This window comes from Lonchura striata, chromosome 7 (genome assembly GCF_046129695.1).
Source record: "Lonchura striata isolate bLonStr1 chromosome 7, bLonStr1.mat, whole genome shotgun sequence".
NCBI classification, from domain to species: Eukaryota; Metazoa; Chordata; class Aves; order Passeriformes; family Estrildidae; genus Lonchura; species Lonchura striata.
This window is the reverse complement of record NC_134609.1, coordinates 33,938,556-33,965,224: the sequence shown is the minus strand read 5'-3', so window position 1 is coordinate 33,965,224 and position 26,669 is coordinate 33,938,556. Positions and strand designations below refer to the sequence as shown.

General features: G+C 38.8%; 1 long non-coding RNA gene across 1 annotated transcript in view; it reads right to left on the bottom strand.

Moving 5' to 3' along the window:
* The window catches only part of LOC144246626 (uncharacterized), a 129,437-nt gene that overhangs the window by 39,641 nt on the left and 63,127 nt on the right, over positions 1 to 26,669 (bottom strand). The gene's annotated exons all lie outside the window — the stretch shown is intronic.

Genomic DNA, 26,669 nt, shown 5'->3' with positions numbered 1-26,669 from the left:
GAGGGGATTTTCCTGCTCTGCTCTGCACTGGGGCAGCCTCACCTCGAGTGCTGGGGGTAGGTTTGAATGCCACAATATAAGAAAGACATTAGGCTATTAGGGGATTTCCAAGGGAGGGAAAAAAGGATGAAGGGTCTACAGCGGAATCTCCATGGGGAATGGCTGAGGTCAGTTGAGGTTCAGCCTGGAGACGAGGACACTGAGAGACCTTATTGTGGTCTTTGACATCCTCACAAAAGGAATCGGAGGGGCAGACACTGATCTCTTCACCCTTGTGACCCATGATAGGACTTGACAAAACAGCATGAAGCTGATTTTGGGGAGGTTTAGGTTGGCTAACAGAAAAAAGTTCCTCACCCCTCTGGGGTTGATGAACACTGGAAGAGGGTCTCCAGGGAAATCATCACAACACCAAGCCTGACAGAGTTCAAGAAGTGTTTGGAAAATACTCTCAGGAGCATGGTGGGATTATTATGGGGTTCTGCATAGGATCAGGAGTTGGACCTGATGATCCTGAACAGTACATTCCGACACAGCATATTCTTTTCTTTTATGAACCTATGATTCTCTTTCAAACATGTAGGATTTGACTGTTACTGAATTTCTTTCTGCATAAAAGAAATTGAGATAAAGAGAACAGGAATTTTTTGTTTGTTTTTGGGGTTCTTTTAAAGTAGAGTAAGACTATAAATGAGTATGAGAAGTACAAGTGCTGACTCAGACTTTGTTGAGTACTGTTGACCAGAAGAAGAGACAGCTAGTTTTCTCTTTTCATAGATTGTAAACTGCAACAGAAACACTAATATTTCCTTAAATTATGCACTTATGACAGAGAAATATAATTGTATTAATCTGTTCCTTTCTTAGTGTCCCTTGAATTCTTAAAATTGTCCCATTAATGCTTGCATCTGTCTTAAGCTCATTGATAGGAAGAAGGACAGCATACCAGAAGAGAGTTAAGAAGATTAATATTTTCTAATGAAACAACATGAAGGACTATATCTAGGATGTATTTACCATATGTTCTGTAATGAATTTTTTCACAATACTTTTTTTTTCAGAACATGGAAAAGCTGAAGTGGCATTTTAATTTTGAGTATTATAGAATTTAAATTAACATCCCAAGGTTTCAATATTTAAAAACTCTAGTGTTTACACAGTAGACACAAATTAGGCAATTTTGATTTGTTAAGTAGATGAAGTTGTATTGAAGCACACATTTTCATGTTTATTCCCTTTCTTAATGCCTTTGAAGAAATGTATGTGGGAAAGGTGCAAAATAATGTTTTTTCCTTCCCAGAAAAGTAGCATACCCTTTTAGAGAGGAAAATTTTGTCGGCGCTAAGTAACTATTTTGGTATCTTTGTCTCAATTTCTTTCTCTGCTACACGTTTTCTGTGTAATTTTGGATATGCCAAGTTCTTCCACCAGGAGTCCCTCTGGTGGAACTAGACTGCCTCCACATTCAATACAAAATTACAAAAGTCTTTTTTTAAGGGGGTCACCACTTCAGTTAACCATTAAGCGATGTCATTTGTCCCTTAAGGTGTAGTATATTTAAATATAAGCAGGTGTCTTAGAAGGGCCATATCTCAATGCAAGTTTTTTAAGGACTTCTGGGATTTGGTATCAGAACAATTTTCTTGGGACTTCTCAGCTCCAAACTCCAGTTGTTCTTCACAAAGTGTCAGTGACTCAAGGCACCTGTGACTTCAGATGGGATTGCTAATGGTTCCAGAGCCCAGCTGAAGTGCAGTTCTTCTCACTAATCCCAGTTACAGGTGAGCTTCTGTATTTTAGTGTAACCAACCTAAAGCCTCAGTAAACATGACTGCTCCACAACTGCAGAGTCAGAAACTCATTTTCTGGCAGTGATGTATTTGATGAAGAATCCACACAGCATTTCCATGGATGTAGTTGAATTAGAGCAGTTGAAAGGCAGACAGTGTATGTTTATGATACCACTAAGATAATTTCCTGACCTATGACTTCCTGACCTCAATCACTATTTTTTTTTTCACTAGTTTAATTCCCAGACTGCTTGGTAATTTTTCTTACCTTCTTGTCTTAACAAACATTATTGTTTCCTTGTTGTTCTGGGTAAGAAACAAACTCTTGCTGTTTTTTTATTGGAGTATCATAATGGAATGTTTTGCCTGCAGTTGTATTGCATGATTCATTTTAAAGCAACAGCTTTTAGAACTTTGTTCTTTATTAATGAAAGATAAAAAAAATCTAAAACAATATTCAGAATCCATGGTAACAGATATTTATACATAAAATATGCAAGCAGTAGTATTTGCTCCTGAGAAATAATCACCCATAGTTGATTATATTTTAAGTAAAATCTTACCATTTTCAATAATAAGAAATTGTTTATTATGAATACACATTACATTTTATCATTGAGATTCTTATTTCAGTTACATAACAAAGGAAAATTCTTTTTTTCCTCTATAAGAGAGTGTTATTCTACGCTCCTCCTGATTTGTTCTGACTTTGCCCAAAGATATTCTTTGCTGCAGAATTTGAGGTTGAGTAATTGAAGAACAGACTTAAAAGGAGGAAGAATGATTACTTCAGAAGAGATAGTCTTCTGAGGAAAAACAGGAGTTTTGGAATGAAGTTATTCTTTTATGTCATATTCAAAATAGTTTTACAATACTGCTTTTTTTCAGAGTAGAGATCAACTAAGTCTGTATTGTGGCATATCTAAAACTTCAGCTTTATTTTGTATATCTTGTTTTGGTAAAATTCATAGAATCACAGAATATGCTGAGTTGGAAGGGACTCATCAGGATCAAGTCCAGTTCCTGGCTCTTTCTTTGCAGAACACCCCAGGAATCACACCATGTGCCTGAGAGCATTGTCCAAATGCTTCCTGAACTCTGTCCAGCTTGGTGCTGTGACCACTTCTCCAAGGAGCCTGTTCCACTGCTCAGCCACCCTTTGGAGGAAGAACATTTTTCTAATATCCAGCCTAAATGTTCCCTGACACAACTTTAGGCCATTCCCTTGAGTTCTGTCACTGGTCACCACAGAAGAGATCAGTGTCTGCCTGTCCTCTTCCCCTTGTGAGGAAGTTGTAGACTTGATGAGGTCTCTCCTCAGTCTGCTCTTCTCCAACCTGAACAGACCACATGACCTCAGCAGCTCCTCATACAGCTTCCCCTCTACACCTTTCACCATCTTTGTTGCTCTCCTTTGGGCACTCTCTAATGGTTTTGTATCTTTTCTATATTGTGGTACCCAAAACTTAGCAAATTGTATAACACCTGCATGCAGCATACATTCATTTTAATGTTAATTATGATAGTAGGAAGTAAGTGAATAGAATCCCAGAGAATTTAAGACTGATTGATTATCTATTTAACAGCTAAAAGAAAAATCTTTTAGCAATATGTACGTAATTATTGTATAACAGTAGATCCATTACGTAATTTTTTTATTTATAACATCTGCCTCCAGCACTCAAGGTGAGGCCTCCCCAGTGCAGAGCAGAGCAGGACAATCCCCTCCCTTGCCTGGCTGGTGATGCTGTGCCTGATGCCCCCTAGGGCACAGCTGGACTTGCTGGCTGCCAGGGCACTGCTGACTCAGATTCAACTTACCATTGACCAGGACCCTCATATCCCTTCCCATGGAGCAGTTTTCCAGCTTCTCATTCTCTAGTCTATACACACAACCAGGGTTGCTCCATTCCAGGTGCAGAATCCAGAAATTGCCCTTGTTAAACTTTATATAGTATATCCCTATTATTATGTAGTGTATAAGTTTTATATTAGTGCTGTGGCTTATATCTCGGTGAAGATGCAAATGTAGAGAATACAATTCATGTACTATAAAAATTGAGTGGCACAGTGTGTTCTGTAAAATTAAAAAAGGGTATAAAGTTCAACATAATTGTGAATACACTTTTGATATTCCCCTAGTTGCAGCTATAACAGTGTTGTTAATTAAAAAATGTAAGCTGCAGGTACTCAGTGCCACAACTAACAGATGAATGTTATTAGAATCAGATGAAGGCAAATTGAATTAATTCCTCCTGGGGTACTATGGTGTATCTGACATATACTCCATAGTCCCAAAGTTTAGACCATTGTCTGTTGCACTCTATGAGACATCCCTGAAATGAAAGAGTGTTTGGCAGATGACCAGAAAGCCACAGGAGAACTTCTAGATTTAACACTCAAAGAATGGTTGTGGTCTTTTTAGTATTCTTAAAAATTATTGTATGCTTATGACAAGGAATGTGATGTTTTTCTCTGAAAAATCAGTTCCTAGGTGGTTTTTTTCTGGGTTTTTTTGGGGGGGGTTTTTTTGTTGTTGTTTTGGTTTGGTTTTGGTTTTTGTTTGGTTGGTTGGTTTTTTTGGTTAATATGTGGGGAGGTGAGTAGAGTTCTAAATCTTTGCAACAATTCTGCTTAGCCCAGCAAACAGAAGAAATGCCAACAGGCTGAATATACACTTAATGTCACTATGAACATACACTTTAAGACACTATCCACATATAGTGATCACAGTGGTTTTTGTGATTATGAAAATGTAGGTAAAATGTAAGTGCTGGTAAATCATGATTGACAGTGGGGCTACACAAAAAGAAAATCTGCTGATAAATCCTTGCCTCTGTAAAGAAATGAAATGTGGCCACATGGCTGGTAAGACTTACATGATGGTGTCACTGTATAATCTAGTTCCCTATCCAGCTAAGCATCTTATTGCCGAGCTGTGTCTTGGAGAGTCTCCTTCATTTATATCTCTGAGGTAGGGAGTATCCATTTTCTGCCTCCCAGCTAGACAAGATTTTAAGTCAGAAAAGCTGACCATCTCATTGATTCATTGATCTAATGAGATCTGAGTCAAATTCTAAGTTAACTCAATGTAACTCCAGTGTAAATTTGCTGAAGCACTGCTGCTACTCTGCATTTACAAGACATAGCAGAACGTGACAACATTATCATGTTAGGACTGAAACTTTGGTTGTATCCTGATAGTTTTCTGCAGCTTGGATTTAGCAAGAAAGAAAATACAATCATATGGTTCCAAGGGAAGTAAACTACTTTAGTAACATGCACTTTTTACCTTTTTTCTTTAAAAGGTAAGTCATTCAGTAGTCAATCAGCCCATGATGATTATTCAGAATGATCCTTATTTGTCCTATTGGTTTCTTTTCATAGTTAAAGAAAAGGAAATAGAAAAAAAGAAAGAAAAAAAGAAAAAACGAAAAAAAGAAAAAATAGAAAAAAAAAAAAAGAAAAAAAAAGAAAAAAAAAGAAAAAAAAAGAAAAAAAGAAAAGAAACAGAGAGAAAACCCCCCAAACATATATTGTAATAATATCTGAATATCACAGAGCTGAGGAGCTCAACAATTTTTTGCCTCAGTATTCAATGGCAACCTCTCTCCCTACACTTCTTGAGTAGATGGAGAGCAGGGTGATGACTGGGGAAGCAACGTGTTTCGCACTGTAAGTAAAGATCAGGCTCATGACTACCTGAAGTCCCTGAAGGTAAATAAATATTTGGGACCCAGAGTTCTGAGGGAATTGATCTATATAGTTGCCAAGCCATTTCCATAATATTTGAAAAGTCATGGTCAGCAGGTGAAGTCACAGGTGACTGGGAAAAAGGAAGCTTTGCATCCATTTTAAAAAAGGGTAGGATGGAGGATCTGGGTTGGGGTAATCCCCAGTACTAACACAGGATGAGGAATGAACAGACCAAGAGCAGCCCTTACAAGAAGGACTTGGGGTTGATGGTGGATGTGAAGCAGAATGTGAGCCATTGATGAGAGCTTCCAGCCTAGAAAGAAAACCTTGTTCTGGGATCCATCAAAAGAAGTGTGGCCAGAGGGTTGAAGGAGGTGATCATGTTCCTCTGCTCTGGTGAGATCCCATCTGGAGCACTGCATACAGTGCTAAGGTCCCAGCACAGGAAGGACATGGACCCATTAGAGTGAATCCAGAGGAGAGATTCAGAGATGCATGGAAAAATCTCTCCTGCAAGTAAAACTGAAAGAATAGGGATTATTCAGCCTGGAAAAGGGAAACCTTGGAGGTAACCAAATTCCTGCCCTTCAGTACCTGAGGGAATCCTACAAGAAAGCAGGAGAGGGGCTTTTGGCAAGGGTGTGTAGTGACAGGACAAGGAGGAATGGCTCCAGACTGAAAGGGAGTAAGTTTAGATTAGATATTAGGAAGAAATGCTTCACTGTGAGGATGGTTAAACACTAGAACCAGTTGTCCAGAGCAGTTGTGGATACCTCATCACCGAATTGTTCAAGGCCAGTTTGGATAGATCATTGAGGGTCTATTAGAAGGTGTTCTTGCCCACAACAGGGGTGTTGGAATTAGATGATCTTTAAGGTCCCGTCCAACCCAAGCCTTCTGTGGTCTCTTTTATACCTATTGATAGTATTTGGACAAGCCATGTGTTACTACTGCCTAATTTTTTTTTTTTTTTTTTCAAGAATATAGGATTTCTATACCAGGAATGGTTTAATACCTTGGTGACTGAAGGAAAGCTTAATTTTTAGTTTAATATATTTTTTGCCTCTGGCAGTTTGTTCTGAAATTAGAAGGCAGCAAATGTCTGGTTTGTTATCATGAGAGGGAATTGTGACTCACATTGCTATTATTTTCCCATTGAGGTTTTTCTTGGATTCTAATGACAACTATGAAAATGAACCAATTATATGACATGTAAGTTTAATGGGTTTGATAATATAATCCTGTGGAGTACTAATGTTCTGTTGCTCTTCTATCTATTCAATCTGCTGCTGTTCAACTTCTGTTTAACTTCTAATACATGCTTAGCTTCCACAGGAAACTCAGGTGGGTAGAACTGCATCTATGGCTGTGGAGAGAATTAACTAATGTGCTGGCAAGATTGTTGTCTACAATCCTTGACAGATTGTGGAGATCCAGGGACTTCTCAATGTGTGGAGGAAGGAAAATGTTGTCCACAGCCGAAAGGATAATCTGGGGATTTTTAAGCCACCACTTTTAGGCCTCACTTCAGCTCTTGGGAACATCTTGGAGGAAGCCCTCTTGGAGGTAACTTCAGGGCACATGCAGAAGGGAAAAGTGACTGGGGAGAGTCAGCATGGATTTACTAAGGATTTACTAAACCACCATGGATTTACTAAACCACTAATATGTGATTTATTGCCTTCTGAGATTTATATTTTCTTTAGCAGAGCTATTGCAGTCTGTAGAACTAGACAATTAAGTGAGCAAAGAATTGGGTTGATATTTGAACCCCAAGAGCAGTCATTAATGGGTCATACTGAACATCTTTGGCAAGTGGGATTCTATGTGGGTCTCTGCTGGGATCTTTTTTATTCAGTGTCTTTGTCAACAGCCTCTATTTTTTCAGCACAGAATCAGTGAACCAGAAGTGGGTTTATTAATAAAGTTAACTTTATAGGTCAGAGAGCATTCACATTATCAAGGACTGGCATCATCTCAAGTGTAACAAGTGATTTCATAAACTAGTTTTGCTGCAGACTATTAATTTATGGTATCAGACTAATGGGAGGTGTCTCACAACTCATAACAAATATATGAAAGTCAGGAAATCCATCTGTTATGTTTTGTTTGCCAAGTATCTTTTTTGAAGTGTATTTATTGCATCTATGATTTAGTGGGCTTCAGTGAAGTTAGTGTTGTCATATAGGATATTTCAAAGGGTGTAGGTGTGCCTCTTTTGCTCATATTTATTTGTTAACTGAAAATAAAATTGCAAGTTTTCAGCAAGATGAAATTGGTGTCAGTATTTGAGATGTCCAACTGAGTAATGTGCCCAGACCTGCACTCTAAAGATTTTTTTCTAATGGGAATACATTTTTCTTCACTCCTTTATTTCTTTCCTATTGATTAATTTGAAGATAAATTACTTTACAGGTAAAATCTGTCAGTGCAGTATGGTGAAAATGAAGCTGATGCAGGGAGCATTAGACACTATTGAAACCAAACAGATAAATTAGTTAACAAACAGAAGGTTTTCTTTCTTTTCTGACCTTCTATGGCAGAACTATATGAGAGAGTCCAAACAGATTTCGATAAATTTAAGGTATTTCCTTTTCATGTCCTATGTTCACAGAACAATAATTAAGAGACCTATCCAGGCAAAAAAAGAAATTTGAGATTAATTTTTTTTTTTATTTATTTATTTATTTTTTTTTTTTGTAGAGGAATGATTTTAGGCTGTTTTTCTAACTCTGTATGAAAACTTATGACTCATTGACTTTGTGCAGTGCTTAGGTACAAGTACAGTGACCACACATTTCGTTTTCTTTCCTCGTGAATCTTACAGATAACAAAATAAAGAAAGGCTGTTAAGGAAGTTTTAATTCAAACACCCCATGAGTTTAAAAAAGATGGAAGGTATAGACAGAAATTCACTAATCTATTTCTAATTCCCTTGTAATTATACAATGCCTATAAGGAATATATCATATTATTTCCACCAAAATAAGATGTTCGTTTCCAAGAACATAAGCATGTTCTTTTCCGTGCTTAGTTATTGTTCTTTCAAAGCTGAGCTGAGTTCTACTATTTTCTCCTTGTGATATCATCAATTTTCCACCATTGGAATATTTTTCTCACTACTTCTGAGAGTTCTTTTTTCAAGTCACAAGATCGAAGCTGAACAGATACTAACTTTAATACTCTTTTGGTACTATACTTATAAACTTGCTCTTCCTTCAGGTCACTTCCACTGAGAAAAAGCTTATGCTTTGAGTCTGTGGAAGGTATTCTTTTTTTCCTATCTCTCTCCAACTTCTTTGTTGTCCCAGACATATTTTACTGCACCACTGCTTCAGACTGTTTTCCAAAGCAGGGAAAAAAATGCCCAAAATACCTTTCAGTGTCTTTTCTTCCAAGGTATATTTTTAGGACTGTTAAGACACGATAATAAGGTTTTGATAATGAATACTATATATTCTTGTGAGGTTAATAGTTTCCTTACTTTTTATGAGAGACACATTATCTGTAATTCTCACTTGGATAAGGAAGGATATCAACAATAAGGATTTTTTTGTTTTGCTGCCATGAGAAAATGATAAAATATATTACTGGGATTTACTTATGGCATACATTCCATGGTGCCATTACCTGCAGCCACTGGAGAAAAGCCCTGTATTACTTGACCATACTTACCCTTATTTTGAAAGGCCTTACTGGAGAGAAATGAAAACTCTGCCGTTTAGTATATGAAGTAATGTAGAAAAGTTCCTTCCTTAAAAAGGAACTGAAATAACAGATGGATTTTGCCTTGTTTCTCATTTAATTCATTGAAACATTCAAAACTTCTGTCTATTTAAGACCTTCTTTGCCCAGTGTTTCCAAAGAGGCAACTAAAGGCCTTCTGTTAATATTTATTAGTTAATTGCCATTGAGCAGTGGAAGTTTTTCCCAGTAAGAAGATTTTCATATATTAAAGTATGGAAAATCCCATTATGACTGTTGTACAGAAAAAGCCAATTTCAAACTGGGATTTTAGTATGATTTATGTTCATTCATTCATGAATGCCTGGTAACTGGCAAATGTTAACAGTCGAGCGTAACAGCAGCAAATGTAGTCTGCAACACAAATACATCTATTGTCCACAGAGATTAGCAATTTCTTTGAGAAAACATCCAAGCAGGTCAACATAAAAAAGCTGCCAGAAGGTCATGGCACTTGCTGCTGATGTCTGACACTCTATGTTATTACTTGTTTGACCTTTCCTAACTGGCACTTAAAGAACACCTTAAATTCTAAGTTTTCTCAATCTTTCATGTGGGTAATGCTCAACACCAATTCAGTGGGTGATGAGCTCCTATACTTATGCAAATCTTAGACAACACAGTATTTTTTGTTTTGCTCAGGAAAATTCTGGAGCTTCAAGATAAAATAATAGAAAGTTCTTGCTCCTCCCCTTGACCTGCAGAAGCATATTTTTTGAGACTTGCCTTCCATTGAGCCTTGAAACCTCATATTATATCCCCTCTTTATGATTGTTAGTTCACATGTAGAGATGGTTTAATATCTCCTGATAGAATTCTTTTTACTGTTAATGCTGCAAACTCCTCAAATGAAACTGAGATATTTTGTTGACACTATTAAAATAAATGGATAAGAAAATTCCAGGCAGCTGAAACAATTTTATCATAGTGGAACTGAGGTTCTAAAGAAATAAATAAAAAGGAAAATTTTGATTGCTTATAACTTTCTGCTCACAGAAATCATAATTTTTACTAAATTTCCTCTATGTAAGCAGATCTATTGAAGTGTTTGAAGAATCAGCAAAATTATTTGATTTTTAAATTATTTTATAAAATTATAAATTAACTTGTATGTTTTCCTAGGACATAGATAGTATCCTACATGTGAAGTAAAATTAATTGTGTATAGTAATTTTTTGCCATGAGATTTAAAATCTATGAACTCTTAATTTCACAGGAAACAGCTACAAGTAAGTGCAAGACAACTAACTGCCTGTTACCTGAATGTCATGGCATTTCCCCGTTCCTGTAGACATTGTTAATGCTAAAAGCTCTTGGTTCCATTTTATTCTTAATGAAACACATAACTTGATTTCTGTCAGTGTTAAATACTATGTTACATAACAAAAGGGAACCATCTCTTAATTAGTTCATTTAGTGGTTCACACTATTGTTTCCAAGGAGCCCAATCTAATGAAATTAAATAAAAATTGCTTTTATTTTGCAATATGTTGTCCTGCTTTTTAGTAAGTGACTAAAGACTGTTGAACAATGATAGTGTCTCAGCATATCTATCTACAAGGAAGCTCACTGTTATAAGTGTAAAAGTATACATAAAAATGTCTATTTTCGGCATTTTTTCCTTTTGCATAATTTCTTTCTTCATTTGATTTTTATTGATTTTTCAAATTTCATTATATAATTAGTCATATGCCACAGAAGAACAAATTTCATGCCTAGAACAGCTGCACTGATTTCCACAGCCTTCTAATGGAGATATTAATGGTATTTGTTGAATTTATGAGATATATCTCTACTCTGACTTATAATGCTTCTTTTTTTCTATAAGCAACATAAAAATTTTCTCAAAATATGAAAATAAACTGTAATTTCTAAAATATATCAGCATTAGTATGACTCAGCCTTTGAAGATGAAGAGTTTTCTTTGAAGCACATGCAGATGTCTACATGAAAAATAAACTTTAAAGAAGTTGCTTAATGATTCAAATCAGCTACTAGATGACCTGTACTAACATAACTCTTAAACTTTTACTTTTCATAGTACAAATACCTAACAGTTCCATTTTAAGCAGCTCTTTGGCTTTCTCCAAGTTGTCTTGGAAAGTGACCACAAAATAGTGAAGAGATTTTAAACGTATGAAGTCTGTCGGATTAAGTCATAGGGCTTATCATGTGACCCAAAGTTGCATATCAATGCAATGAAAGACAGAGCAATAGCTCCACCTGTAAAAGAGAAAAAAACCTTTGAACTTTAATTAAATGTGTTATTAATTAAATTTATTAAATTAATGTTAAAAAATAGGACACTAAAGGAACTATAATTTCAAGAAAATTATAGGCAGAGCTAAAATAGTATGAAATGAAGAAGACCAGAGTTTTTAAAAGAGTACAATAAACACATGAAAGGAGCTAAAAATGGTCTCAAGATTTATGTAAAGGATTACAAAAATTTATTATGTATATAAAAAATGTAAGGATGTGTTCTATTTAATCCCTTTGTTGAGTGCTTTTCTTCAACAGCATTAGTTTTAGTGTCCTCATTTGACTTGATGTTGTTTTACAGTGGTATTCCATGCAGATTTAAGTAGATTTATTCTGTTTCATACCATAGTAAATTAAGTCAAAATCTATCTCATTAAGGTTCTTCATTGCAAGTAAGGCTACTAAAGAAGCAATGCCCTTCTGCAAGTTATTTTAAAATTTTATCTAGCTTCTATTATGTATGTCAGTAACTTTTTTTCTGTAAAAATAAATTAGGCATGTTGTGTACATTATTTTCTCATAGAATTATTGAACTGGTTGCATAAGATCAATATTGGCATCTGTATCATGTTGCAGCTTAGATTTTAGCTAAATATTTTTTCTTCATGTTTCCCTAAAGGATCTTTCTGTACTAAGGAAATAAATAGTTTTATTAAGCATTTGTTTGGTAGATACCAAGAGGAAAACCCAAATTATTTATTTGATTCGAGTCCTATTAATTACATGTTTTTCTTTTCTGACTATGTTATGTACCATTGCCACTTTTGATTTTAGATCCAGTAGTAATAGTGAAAGAAGTAAATATTTGCATCTTCTAGTAACAACCATAAATTACATTCTAATTATATTCTGCATTTATAAAACTTGAGAAGAATGCTAATGCATGCAGTTACATCAGACCTGTTTCAACAGAAAGTTTTCACTACACAAATAAATCATAAAATTTTGTTTATTTTGCTTTGTAGGATTTCTCTTTTTCTAATTATGATGAAACTGAAATAAATGAAAAATCCAGTTGGGGGTGCATAGAATGATTCCACAACAATAGAAAATAATATTAAGAGACAAATCTTCACAGAAAAGGTGGTTAAGCGTTGGAACAAGCTTCCCTGGGAAGTGGTAAAATCACTATCCCTGGAAGTGTTCAAAAAACCTGTGGATGTGGCACTCAGGGTTGTGGTTCAGTAGTGAATATGGTGGCTAATGGTTGGACTCAGCAATCTCAGGGGTCTTTTCCAACTTTAATTATTCTATGATTTTATGAAATGTACATCCAAAAGACCTGGCAAATATCTAAAATTTGTATCATTTTGTCTGTAGACAGAATGATTTGAGATTGGTTTAGACTAGAGTTTGGCAGTTAATAAACACAAAAAACTTTGCTATCTGCCTTCATTTAAGAGGCCTATCATGAGGTGTTCCCTCTGATTCTTTGATTCAAAATTAATCTTAAATTACTAGTGAAACAAAGCTCACAGTATTCATAACAGAACAACTGAACCTATTGCAGCTTATTTGGGTTTTTAACTAGCTTTTTGCTTGTTTACTTGGTTGACTTTTGACTACATTTAGAGATTAGAGCATATAATTTTTTTTTCATTTTCTCTTTATAGTCTTTGTAACATTACCCTTTGAAGCATAGTTGTAAATAGCTTTCATGTAAGCCTCTTAGAAATGGTGCCACAGTCATAATGGCCTGAATTAATATGAAGGTAATCCTTATTAAACTAGAAAGAAATCCCGAGTCCTTGATGTAAAATCATTTGAAATAGAAGGAATGAACAAGATTTCCAAGGGCTTCTTCCAGTTAATTGTTGTGTCATATTAAATGTATAATTTTGTTTTCCATTTCAAACAAAATGTTGGGTTTTGAGTTTTTAATAGTTACTAAAGAAGTATTATTTTTTCGCCATGCACAAATGAGTAGTTAGGCTTTGATTCTCCCCCAGAAAAATATTCCGTGGCTTCTAACTTTTTTTTTTTTTTTTCATTTGGAAGCACTGGTTTTTGGAGACGCCTAGAGAAGCAAACAAAATAGATCTAGGTTCAGATATAAGGCAAGTTAAAACTCACATGGACTTTTGCTATTTTTGTTGTCCAGAGATGTTAGTAACACAAAACCTACATACTTTTTATGCTTTTCTTGATTTTTTTTTCTGGCCATCTGAACCAGCAACAGCTCATTGGACTTCATGTTTAATCCGACTAGGTGTCTGACCCTTTCTTGTGGCTTAACCCCAGCCAGCTGCCAAGCCTCAAGTCGCTCGCTCACTCTCCCACCCGTGGGATCAGGGAGAGAACTGGAAGGGTAGAAAATGTAAAATGTAGAAAACTTGTGGATTGAGATAAAAAACAGTTTAATAAGGAAAGCAAACAGTGCACAAAAGCAAAGTAAAACAAGGAATTAATTCACTGATTCCCATGTTCAGCCATCTCCAGAAGAGCAGGGCACCATCAGGTGTAACTGTGACTTGGGAAGAAAAATCCCAGCAATCTTGATATTCCCCCCTTCCTCCTGTTGCCTTCAGGGGAAGGCAAGGCGACCTGGTTTCAAGGAACAGCACGGCAGCCCAGTCTCTCCTGGGCCACTCGGGCTAACAACACGCGCTGGACACCAATGTGGTGGACAGTCGAAAGCCTTTATTATTTTATCTCATGGGTTTAAATAGTCTTGGGGGACTCTGCTACGTCAGGGGGGGTTGGTAGGGTCTCTAGGGTTAGTTAGGAGTGGAAAACTACTGGGTTAGGTGTGGTTACATTCTTTGGGGTAATGGATAACATGTTGCAGGGTGAGAGGGGGAAGGGGTCTTTCTTTCCGTCACATCTCGAAATCTTCCATTCGCCTGTCCCTATCTACTACATCTCCCCCCTCCTTTTCATAAGTAACATGAGGTAGTCGTAGATATAGGCACTGGAGTGAGGTACAAACTTGTAACTTGGTAAGGAAAAAAGGTTTTGGTAAACCTGAGTAAATCTCGCAAGGTGAGTTTTGAAGGCTTTTGCAGCTGACTGTGTTCGCAGTTTTTGGTTTACAGCATTTGTTGCTGGCCTACAAACAGAATGTTTGCCCGTCCTAGACGGGCCTGAACAAATGAGACTAGCTTGTTCAGCAGGCATGGTCCTATGGTAACAGTTAAAAGCAGTATTGCCAGTGGACCTACCAGGGCAGAAATTAAAGTGGTGAGCCAAGGTGATTGATTGAACCAGGATTCGAACTAGCTCTGCTGGGTTTCCTTGTCTCTCTTTCTCTGAGCCAGTCTATCTCAGAGTTCTGCTATGGAGTCTTTAACGACTCCCGTATGATCTGCATAAAAGCAGCATTCCTCTTTCAAAGCTGCACACAGTCCTCCTTGTTGCATTAACAAGAGGTCCAGTCCTCGCCTATTCTGTAAAACTACTTCTGAAAGCGAAGAGACTGATTTTTCTAGATAGGAGATGGATTTCTCGATCCTCTGCAGGTCTTCATCGATGGTCATTTGCAGCTGAGAGAGTCCGTGCTGTTGGGTTGTGATGGTTGAGACACCTGTGGCTGTACCAGCTGCTCCCAGGCTGAGCAGCATTGCGATAGTTATACCTGTGATTATTTTTCTTTTGTGGAGTCTGTCAGGTTCTTTGAAAAGGTGGTACACTTCTTCATCTGAGTGGTACAGGACCCTAGGAACAATTAGAACTTGGACACAGAAGTCAATAGAGTCATTAAATTTGGCAAGGAACACACAAGGACTCACTCCGGATCGCTGGCAAACCCACATCCTAGATGCGGATGGGACTACCCACTTACTGGTTTTTCTGTTGGGCTTGACAACTTTAGTGCAGAAGTTGCCTTTCTGCTTTGCTAAAGTTGCATTGCCAAAACATTTGCCTTGTCCTGTGATTTGACTCAGGGTGATTCCTCTGCGGGGAGTGTCCCATCTGCACTGGTGGGGGGCATCGGCTGTGGAGTAACTGAAGGGGGTGTATAAAGCAATGCTTTCGTAGAAAGGGGGTTTAACATCATAACAAAGCCAACAGGAGTTAGTTAGGTTCGGTTTGGTTTCGTTTAGGGTTAGAAAGGTAGCTTCTAGTATATAAACACAGGGGTGTTCTACGGGCTGGTGGAGGGTTCTATGTGACCCTTTTGCAGCTCAAGGTTGACCAGTTCCAGCAAGGCTGCCATTCGAGGCTTTGACAGAGGCCACTGCTCGACCCATACGGGGTCTGGTGATTTTTAAGTCCGGGATGGCCCTCTCACTCTGTTCACTGGGGGGACTTCTTTGCATTGCCAGTGTCGGGGCCACAGTGCTTGGGGAAAAATCGAGCAGTCTGCTCCTGTGTCTGCCCAAAACTGAAGCCCTATGACATGGGGGTCCTGACTGCCATAAAGGCGGCACGTCCCCCACACCTTCGGTGGCTCCTTCCCTATTTTCATGGCCAGGTCCACCCAGGGGTCCTGTTCTGGGGCGTCCCCTGCTGACCCTGCGGCACAGGCGCTGCTTGCGGCAGTAGTGGGTACGAAGGTACCGCAGGCTGTGTTGCGAAATTTGCTGGCGAGGGTACTAAGCTGGCTGCTTCTTGTGTGGGTATGGGGTATAGGGCGCCCCATCCCACTGGGGGTTGGCATAGATGGGCTGCCTTGCATTCGCGGCGGGAGGAGGCTGAGTGCAGCCCGCATGCCCCTTCCCTCTCCCGTTTCCCTGGGGCCGGGACCTGAATTCCTTGGCTAGATGTCTTTTCCTCCCGCAGCTCCAACAGGCTCCTCTCGGGCGTGCTTGGGGTGGAGGTGCCGCGGCGGGCTGCCGTGCCGGCTGGGGACAGCTCACCGCGATGTGACCTGCCTCACCACACTTGAAACACGCCATGGCACTGGTCAGGGTGTGGACGGCTGCCTGAATGGGTGTCAGGTGTTCTTCCCTCACTACATGTCTGATCATGCCAGCTAGGCTGGCTCCGGCTGGCAGGGAACGTAAGATATCTTTGGTGACAGAGTTGCACTGCTGGCGCAAGCAGTCAGATACCACGGGGCCCTTTGCCTCTGCCGGCAGGGTAGAGGAGTCTATTGCTGCCTGCAGGCGATCTACGAACTGCGTGAAGCTTTCGCTCTCTGCCTGCCTCACGGTGGACCACGGCGACGGCTTGGCTACGACCTGGGAGGCTGCACGAATAGCCTCCCTTGCAGCCTGAGTGGTCGCCCTGACCTCCTCAGCCCGCATCTGCATGGCTTGTTGCTGAGGCGTGATCATATTATCATGCTTTCCCATAAGCCTGGATAAAGTTGATCTGTGTAGTGGCTGCCTCGCGCCAGATGCTTGGGCTAATAGCTTTGTACAATTATCCTCCCATTCTTGTCTAAACACAATCATTCCCGCACCATCAAGTATCATGCGACCTATTCGCTCGATATCAAAGGGAAGCAGGTCGTCATTACTAAAAAGACCATCAATTAATGTGGAGACCATGGCCGAATTGATTCCTTTTTCTGCAATGGCTTTGACAATTGATTGTACATCTTTTGGGTTTACCGGGGCATATACCCTCTGCTGGTTCCCTTCCGGGCCGGTGATCCTCACTGGGAAGGCTTGTACGGTGGCCGCTGGGGACCATTCGGCACAGGCTATTTTTATTTCTCCCCAGTCGGTAAACTGGGCTGGTTCGTATTGTGGCTGCTTTTCGGTGCGGCTTAAAGCTTTACTTGGTTTTGTTTTAAATTGCATTGGCTCTATTCTCTTCGTCTCAGAGTCCCAGCCGGCTCCCGACAGTTCTTCCGAGCTGCCGGAGCTGCTGCTGGACTCAGAGTCGGAAGTCGAATGCCAGCGCACTTCCGGGGCTCGGTGCCGTTTTGTGCGGCTCCGACCCCGCTCCTCCCCCCGGGGGTGGCGCCGCTGCCGCCCCCCGGGCTCGCCCTGCCTCCTGCAGGGGTGGGTTTCTCCCTTACATGGTAGCGGCGCCAGGCGCGGCTGCCGATCGGCTCCGAGCCCTCTGCCGCTCTCCTCCTCTTTCTCCCGCACACGCGCATTAGCGAAACTCCGTGCCTCTGGGCTCTTCGCGCCGAGACTGCCCGCGCCCCGCCCCTCCCCTTGGCTGCCGGCGCCATTTTCAAAGGCGTATGGAGGTGGCGTGGGCAGGATCCCCTCCCGAGCCGCGGCTCCCGCGGCTCTGGCTTCCCCCGCCAGTCCCTGCCAAAAGAACTCTGCGCGCCGCTGCACCTCCGGTACCGGGTCACCGACCGGCGGTGGCGGGGCGGATGGGGAAGCCGCGGATCTTTGGGAGGTTTCCGCGGGGGGCCCCGGGCCCCGGCCCGGGGAGGGGGGCGACACACCGAGCCCCCCCGGATCCCCTCTCCCGGGCGGATCGTCCTCAGGGGTAGTTTGCGTTGCCGCTCCTACCCCTAGCTTGGGTGTAACCAATAAACACGTACGCGCTGCGCTCCATGTCTCCTGCTCTTCTATTGCTCTGCGCAGGGCTTTCTCTACTTTTCCCCACGACTTAAGGCATTTGCCACTGCCTGAGGATTTCGTGTCCTCGGCCAGCGCGGCTGTGCATTTTTCCCATATCTCCGGATGCAAAACATCCACAGGGCGTTCAATTGCCCCAAGCTCAAGCAGCCTTGCTATAGCAAGATAAAAGTCTTTGAGCTTACACTCAATTCCCCATTGCTTATGAACCTCACTTACGACCCTGGCGATGGCATCCATGATGATCGCGGGTCCTGGGACGTCTCCCTCGCCGAGAACACGGTCTCACCGGTCTGGCCGCTGCTCTTGTCCAGGCGACACCCGCTGCCCGAGCGAATTATTCCCTGGTTTCAGCACCAGTTATGTTGCCTTCAGGGGAAGGCAAGGCGACCTGGTTTCAAGGAACAGCACGGCAGCCCAGTCTCTCCTGGGCCACTCGGGCTAACAACACGCGCTGGACACCAATGTGGTGGACGGTCGAAAGCCTTTATTATTTTATCTCATGGGTTTAAATAGTCTTGGGGGACTCTGCTACGTCAGGGGGGGTTGGTAGGGTCTCTAGGGTTAGTTAGGAGTGGAAAACTACTGGGTTAGATGTGGTTACATTCTTTGGGGTAATGGATAACATGTTGCAGGGTGAGAAGGGGAAGGGGTCTTTCTTTCCGTCACATCTCGAAATCTTCCGTTCGCCTGTCCCTATCTACTACACCTCCTTCCCTCCAATTTATATATTTAGCATGATGTTGCATGGTCTGGAATATACCTGTGGTCAGTTTGGGTCACCTGTCCCAACTGTGTTTCCTCCCAACCTCCCAAGCACCCACAATTTCCTTGACAATGTGGCAGTATGGAAAGCAAAAAAGACCTTGGCTCTATGTAAGCCCTGCTCAGCAATAACAAAAACATCTCTGCTTCTATTCTGATCCCTGTTCAAATGAAAAGCACAGCCCCATACCAGCCACTGTGAAAAAAATTAACTCTACCCCAGCCAGAATTAACACACCTGTACAATATACTTAGAGGTAACTTCAGTATTTGAGGATTTACTTAGACATATGGTACATGCAATAATCCATTTTACAGTATATTTAGATGAAATTTGTATGTACAGTAAAATTCTATGGAAAAACAGATCTATGGGTAACTGTCATATGTAGAGAGAATAATGAGAGTACCAAGGTAGTGCTAGACACCTTGGTTCTATCTAGGAAGAATCTTAGTCTGGATTTTCTCAACTGATCTGATAGAGTCAGAGGACTTGTGACCTCTCTATAACATGGGATTGAGAAGACAGTCTTATAGTATAAATACCCTTTGACTCAGATTTATTAAATGTATGAAGTTGTGTAACTTTTGTTTAATAAAATAATTGAAAAAGAACAAATCCATGCTTAACAAATACCTTCAGACTACATTTTCTCCCATTTATGATAATGAAAAAAGTGACAACTTCGTTCTTTTCATCTCAAACCTGAAGTATTAATAAGCAAAAGGATTACAGCTTTGTAATTTTTATGATGCTAAAATAGCTTTATAAATATTGAAAAATAATGAGGAAAAATCCCTATGATTATATAAAATTCCTGATCTATTGAAAAAAGTATGAGCATTTCCTGATATGCTTGATGTCAGCATTTTGTGAAAACAAACAAATGTGTACATATGCAAGAGCTAAGTCTGAAAAGTAGGTGACATTTCTGAATTTACCAAAAACAGCAAGTACTAGTAGTTTGAAAATTTTTTTCTTTATTTTCATTGGCATTACAGACAGTTTAGCTGTTTTCAATAAATAATTATGGTGCTTGACTCATAAAACATAGAGAAATTGAAATATTTTTAAAAATCTTCGGCAAAATATTTGTATGCCAGGCAGTAACACAATTACTTATATTAAAAATAACAGCACTTCTACTGCATAGTGGAGAGAAGTGGATCACTTTGATAATGTAGACATAAGATAAGCATTGTTTATTGAAGGAAACTACCTGCTGAGAAATTTGTTTTCACTCTAGTATTTGTGTACAGATTTAAGCTCACTGTAATGATAGTGCCATTGAGAGATCTTCATATGGCAAGAATAATTAGATTTGTGTGGCCTTGAGATCATCAAATAATAGTAAGATTCTCTCATTTTCAGTGTCAATTTTCAGGTTGTTGACTTTTCCAAGATCAACTGCAACATTATCAAATTATAATAGAAGTACAGAAAGAATAGTAAAACACCCAAAATTTAATATACATTACATTGTAGAGCATAAGTAAAAATACCTTCTTTTGTGAGAACCCTGGGCTTGCTCTGGGGTCTCATGTGGTGGTGAAATTTCTCCTCCAACCCGTGCTTCCAAAGAAAAACTGCGCAGGCTCTTGCTGTTCGGTCTCAAGGCAGTTTATTGTGAGTTATCTAAAAGATTGTCTTCTTGGGCTGTGGCTGCTTGGTCAGCGGCCTGGGTAGAGGCACACACACACCCTGACATCCTCTCTATCTGCTGTCTTCTTCTTCTCTCCCCCCACCCAGGGCTGCTGCTATCTTTTATATGATATATTACTTATTACATGTTTATAGTTTTCTCCAATACCCACTACCTATATTCCAAAGTGCTTTTCTACTCTAAACCAATCTGTGAGTGCCAACATCACCAAGAACATGGAGGCAAGGAAGAAGAAGGAGGAAGAACAGGATCAGCCCACTTTCCTCCATCTTAGAACTTCTGACCCCCATGTACAAAGTAAAACCCTCCCTGTACATGTGCTAAAACCCCCTTGTACAATAATAAAATTTTTTTTTCTCTACTTTGTAACTACTTTTACTATACTATCTAACCCTTTGTGACTGCTTGTTCCACCTCCAAAGTTGGTAACTCATTCCATGGCTCAAATTCAAAATCACAGCTGTTTCCAGCTGCCTGCCAGGATCTAAAATGCTTCTGACCAAGGCCTGGAACCTCTAAAAATGTCTGAGAGACATTTTGAGTTTTAACATTCTTTTACCCATGCAAACTTGAAATACTGGCTGGATGAAGTGCTTAGATGTAGAGTGTAATTACGGACTATGTATATAATATAGAAAAAAATCTAACTTCTCCACAAGAATTTCCAAGTGAAGATTTTTTTTGAACATAAATACAATTTAGTAGATTTAATTGCAACTCAACTCATTTCTTATGAATCATACTTTCAGGTGCTCAGTTGGTCTCCCACCTTTGCCACTACCTTTATGAGCTAGAAGCGAATGCAGTCTCTTGGATCTTTCCATCATGACAATTGGATATATCTGATTTAACTCGTGATGTTAATCACATGACCTCTTCCTAAGTTTTTGCATGATTATGTATACTGCAACACAAAATAGATTAATTTTCAAAAATTGGAAATTACCACCTGCTTTGCACTCTGTAAACATGTAGAATGAATATTAATTTTGCATACATGACTTTGTTTATCTATTTTTTCTTGATCCTTCTGTTCTCTTTTTAATCCATTTAATGATCATATGAATTCAGCTCTATGAATTGGGAAATCCTACTGAATTCTTTCAAAAGGAGAAAATAAATACAAACGGATTGCTGCTGCATTCAGACAATGTTTTTTTCTTTTTTAATTTATCCAATCTTAGAGGAAAATGAGTTGTTTGAATGAATTGCTGAGTATTTCAGGTGAAGATTTTATATTTTCCCACTTTTATTCTGTGGTCTGTTTTTTATAGACTTGCAGCACTAGCAGTTCTCTTGGTGGTGTTATCAAATTTACAATGTGTGCTACATTAATAAATATTTTACTTATTTTCCTTAATTGCTGATTAGGTGTTAAAATAACAGTACCTCACTTAAGATTTGGTACAACCACTAAACAGAATATTGAAGCATCATATCTAATTTAAACAAATAAAATCAAGCACCTATATGTTGGGACAATCACAGCTTGAACAAACACATGTCCTATCTAAATCAGACAACCTGAAACATATGCCTTGAAACTGATTATGGAGCACTTCTTTATTCCCCATTAATTTGAAAAATTTCTTCATAGAGTAACATTAGAATAAAAAACATGGAAGATTTCTCTACAAATTTCTGTTTACTTCCAAATGAGGTTCAGTGAAGTCAGTGCTTTTCTGTTTTGTTTACATCTTATTTGTGAATAAATCATGCTGTGATCCAGCAGTTACTGCCACCGGTGCTGATCTCCAGTAGCCTATGACAGTTACCAGATAACCGTCATTAATTTCTTGTTGTCCTTCTTGTGGAAAATGAACTTTTCTATAAGCTGCTTAGTTCTTTTCTTCCCAAGCTATAATGCTACCATTCTGAAACACAATCAGTCACATCAGTGCAATTACGTAGTTCATACTTAATTTAGATTTTAAGTGCTGCATAACAAAATGTGATACATGCTTAATCTCTGTTGTATCTATTTGTTCCATAAAGTGATTTGTACAATGTTTGTAATGCACTTGGTCTCTTGTTCCTACATATGTCACAGGAATGAAAGAAAAAATATTTGAATGTCACATGAAAAAAAGCAGCACCAACCAACCAACCCACTCCTCAAACTCTCCTCCTTTGCCCTGCTATTATAGCTAGTGAGAGTGAAAACTTTTTTTCAGCATCAGAAGGATCAAAAAGAGTGAATATCCTTACTGCAGAGGGAATTATAGGAATTGCACGGCTTTGTGGCTATCTTGTGCATGGGGAAGAATAGAAAAGTGCAGAATCAAGGTATTGTATTGATGTATAATAATGTATATGCTTTATAGTGTATTGACGTTGGAGGTTTTTTGATCTTAGCATTAACTTTCAAGATTTTTTTTCTAACAGTTTTCTCATTGAAAGTCCCAAGAGCAAAGTCTTCCTTTCCTCTTGCCTCCTTCAAAACTACTACACTATGCTTGTATTATTTTAAAGTATGTAACAGAACTGCATAGCATAACCGAAACTATTTTAGAAAAGATCCTACCATTGGGGATCAAATTCAGCAGTGTTTTTCTGTTAGTAATTTATACATTTTGCAACAGGCCATTGTTTGTGAAGTTCATTTGCATACCAGAAAGACCAACATTCCTTAAAGCTATTCCATTTTTGATGTCTTTCATTTTTGTATTGCTACTATTTCACCTTGAGCGCAACTGGTAATCTGTCATGATTATAATGACTAGGTAAAATATAGCTATTTTTAAATAATATAGGTATTTTTTATTAAACAAAGGGGAAAGAATGAAGGAATATAAAATAATAACTTGAAATTAACAAACTTATTTTTTACTCTGAAAAGAGTAAGCTCAAGGTGCACATTTTTGATGTATGGAATTCATTGAGGCAGGAAAGACATACAACATGATTTCTCTCCTGACACCACATAATTTTCAGGTTCTATATCTCTTCAAACTACAGCTGCAAGGTTACCAGTGTTCATATGCCCCAGGCTTGGAAATATCTCAGTAAGTTGGGCATACTCTAGAGATGAGCTTGCACATCAACTGTGAGGTTTCATTATTTGTGCCTGACTTGTCTTTGCTCAACTGCTTCCCATGCCTGCAGCCTTTGCTTCAGAAGCTGACATACTTATCTATGGCTTTTTAAAATACACATATTTTAACCAGAAGCGGGGAAAAGTAATTTAGGAATCCATCCCTGGTTTCTAATATTCTTAAAAAGCAAGTGTATGAAAAGTTGTAGAGATGCTATAGTGTGTTTTTTCTGCCTTCAAGTAGGGAGGAGAAGGATAAGAATAGTGTCCCATCCCACAACATTCTCTCTTCTGTGTTTGATGTACAGAAAGATTTGATCTGTTGCCCTTTGTCAGTAGAAGTGACCATAGAAAGGGATTCTGTAGAACTTCACAGAAGGCTTAGCAGTTCAGTATTTAAAGATAACAAATAAAAATGCTGTGGACATGGCAGAAATTTAGGTTCCAATTGAAGCTTTGCTACGTGCCAAATCATGGGAAAATAAAATCACATGCATACTCTTTTCCAGTAAAATAAACTGGGTTTTCATCTGCAGTCTCAGGATCCAGCTTACTGATGTGCTCAGCACCCTTAAACATCCCTTTGATTAGGTCGCTCATCAGATCCACATGGCTAAAGCATGTCAGATTCTGTAACCAGCAGCATGCCATCAATATTTTCAGCATCAGGTAATTTTGCTGTCTGATAGATGAAGAAATTTATAAACTTACATCAGCAGCAGAATGAATATGAGGAACGGTAGAGTTTAAAAAAGCAGAATTCCCTACTCTATTATAGTCTTACTGCCTGTTTACTCAAATAAATGAGGAATAGCTTCCCATCTTGACCTTATGACACAGCACAAAAACCCACAGGAAGGAGATAGAAAAGGAAAGAAAGGAATGGGAAATCACTCAGAAGGCATTACTGTCCTAAGTCTTAAGAGATGCCTTTAAAATGCTGTTCACAATATATCACATTTGTATCCCCAAGTAGACACATTTAATTCATTTTGGAAAGAGCTGAAACTGGGAATATTGCTTTTTTCCACAAAGCTGCTTTATTTTAATTCCTTTACTCATAATTAATTCTTTAGCATATGTCGTAGTTTTTTCTGGCTTTTGAGGAACAAACCTATAACAATTTTTTTAAGTGGAACTGTTTTTTTTCAGTTTTATTTTTTTCTATAAGTTAATTTTTTTTAATTTTTTCTCTTTGCTATCCATGCTTGATTTATAAATGTATCCAACTTAATAACTGAGCTGTTATAAGTATATGTTTACTGTCCAGTTCTGATAAGAAACTCTGGCCTGGTAAACTGTAGGACCTACTATAGAAATACAAAGATTAAATAAGAAATAGAGACACACAGTCTGTGCACCAATGATACATTAGGAAAAACTATTACAAAAGTCCATACAATACCAAAAAAAAAAAATTGAAACACATGTCCTAACTAAATCAAACAACCTGAAAAATATACCTTGAGACTGATTATGGAGCACTTCCTTATTCCCCATTAGTTTGAAAAATTTCTTTAAAGAGTAACATTAGAATAAAAAACATGGAAGATTTCTCTACAAAATTCCATTTACTCAAGAACATTCAAACTCAAGAGCATTCAAAGATACACAGTTGAAGAGTTTAACCCTTTTTTCCCTGATTGCTGTGAACCTTCTCTTGTAGTTGGCCAGATCCTGTTGAAGCAGAGAATGCTATGCCTGGAGAGTAGTATGTTTCGTCTTTGCTTTGGAGTCCAGTACAATATCTGAGGTTCTAAAACTGAGATCAAAACCAGGAATCACGTTCTCCTTCAGACTTAGATTTGAAATGCTCAGATCTCAGCAGACATGTTTCAGACAGTGTGGCTGCATAATTCTCCAACAGCATCATCCCAATAGTTGTCTTCTAGCGAACTGATTAGCTATTGTCTTGTGGAAACCTAGGCTTTTGACTCTGCAGCCAATTCCTTTCTTGCTGATTTCCCTAACTGGCATTGGAAGATCTGTGCAAGCCTTTTGGTTAGATGGATCTGTTTCTTTACACAGAAATTCTGTGTGATCATCATGTGCTTGCAGAAATAGCATATCTTCCGATCTTATGCCAGCTTTTCTAGCTGAGAAATGTCACTTTGCAGCATATGCTAGCAAAGGAGAGTTATAGGAATCCAAAGCAGTGGAAACTTACTATACATGTTTTTGTTTCCATAGCAGGAAGCCTGACAGTCGTGACTGCAATGCTGTTGCATATATTAACTTTCCTTTGACATCCATCCCAAAAGTTCTGAAGGTACCAAAACCTCTTGTGCTGTATTCCCAGTTCCCTCATGATGCCAAGACGATTCCACAAATTTGAAAGGACTCATGGCTTGTGACTGGAATTTTGGATGACAGAGAAGTGTCAAGTACAAACTCACTCATATGAACCTTTCACCTTCATAATGTGTATAGCCACACTCGGGAAACAGGACTTCAACCTGGACACATTTGACAAGGGCTACATCATGGTCTAGAAATAGGGAAAGAGAAACATCTGAGTTTGGGATTACTTCAAGTGAGTTTGTGTCCATACTAAATAATTTTTTTGTGTGTTATAACAGCTAGGTATACTTCTATCCTTTTTGCAATGCCAGCATGAATTGGAGGAATGAAAGACTTGAGATGTGCAAAAATTTTCCTGAAGAAAAATATATACACATATAACAAAGCATACGACCCAAAATGTTATAAAATTAAATAATTTTTAAAAAATCATTACTGAGCATAAGTAAGCTTCCTCCTCCATACACAGCATCCTTTTAAATCTTAACCTTTTTACAAATAATTTTGAAGTAGGTGTATGTAGGAAGAAGTAAAATACATTTGCATTTGTCTGCATATGCCTAGCAGAAACGGGAAATTATTTACTTTAACTGATCTACTAATTATCTGCAAAAATAATAAAACTCATGTTTTATACAAATAAAACATACCCATACAAATTCCCCAAAGTAATTTTCTAGGGCTTAGGCCAGTTATAAGCTCATTAGCATTTGTCTTCAGTCTCATAAAGCTAAGGTGATAGGTAAGAAGAAGAAGAAAAAAAAAGACAAAGAAATCAGTAAAGACAAAAATTTTCTTAGATGTGTGTTGGACTTGTTCTGTCAAATTATTAATAATGCTGTGCCTTCTTGTTCCCTTCCTCCCTGTCTCTCCAGTAATTGTCATAACTGTTGATCATTTCTGTGGGAAGTCTAATGATGACAGAAATTATCTACAAAATCCTTTAGACCTGATGCATGAGAAGCAAAATGAATACTGTGTA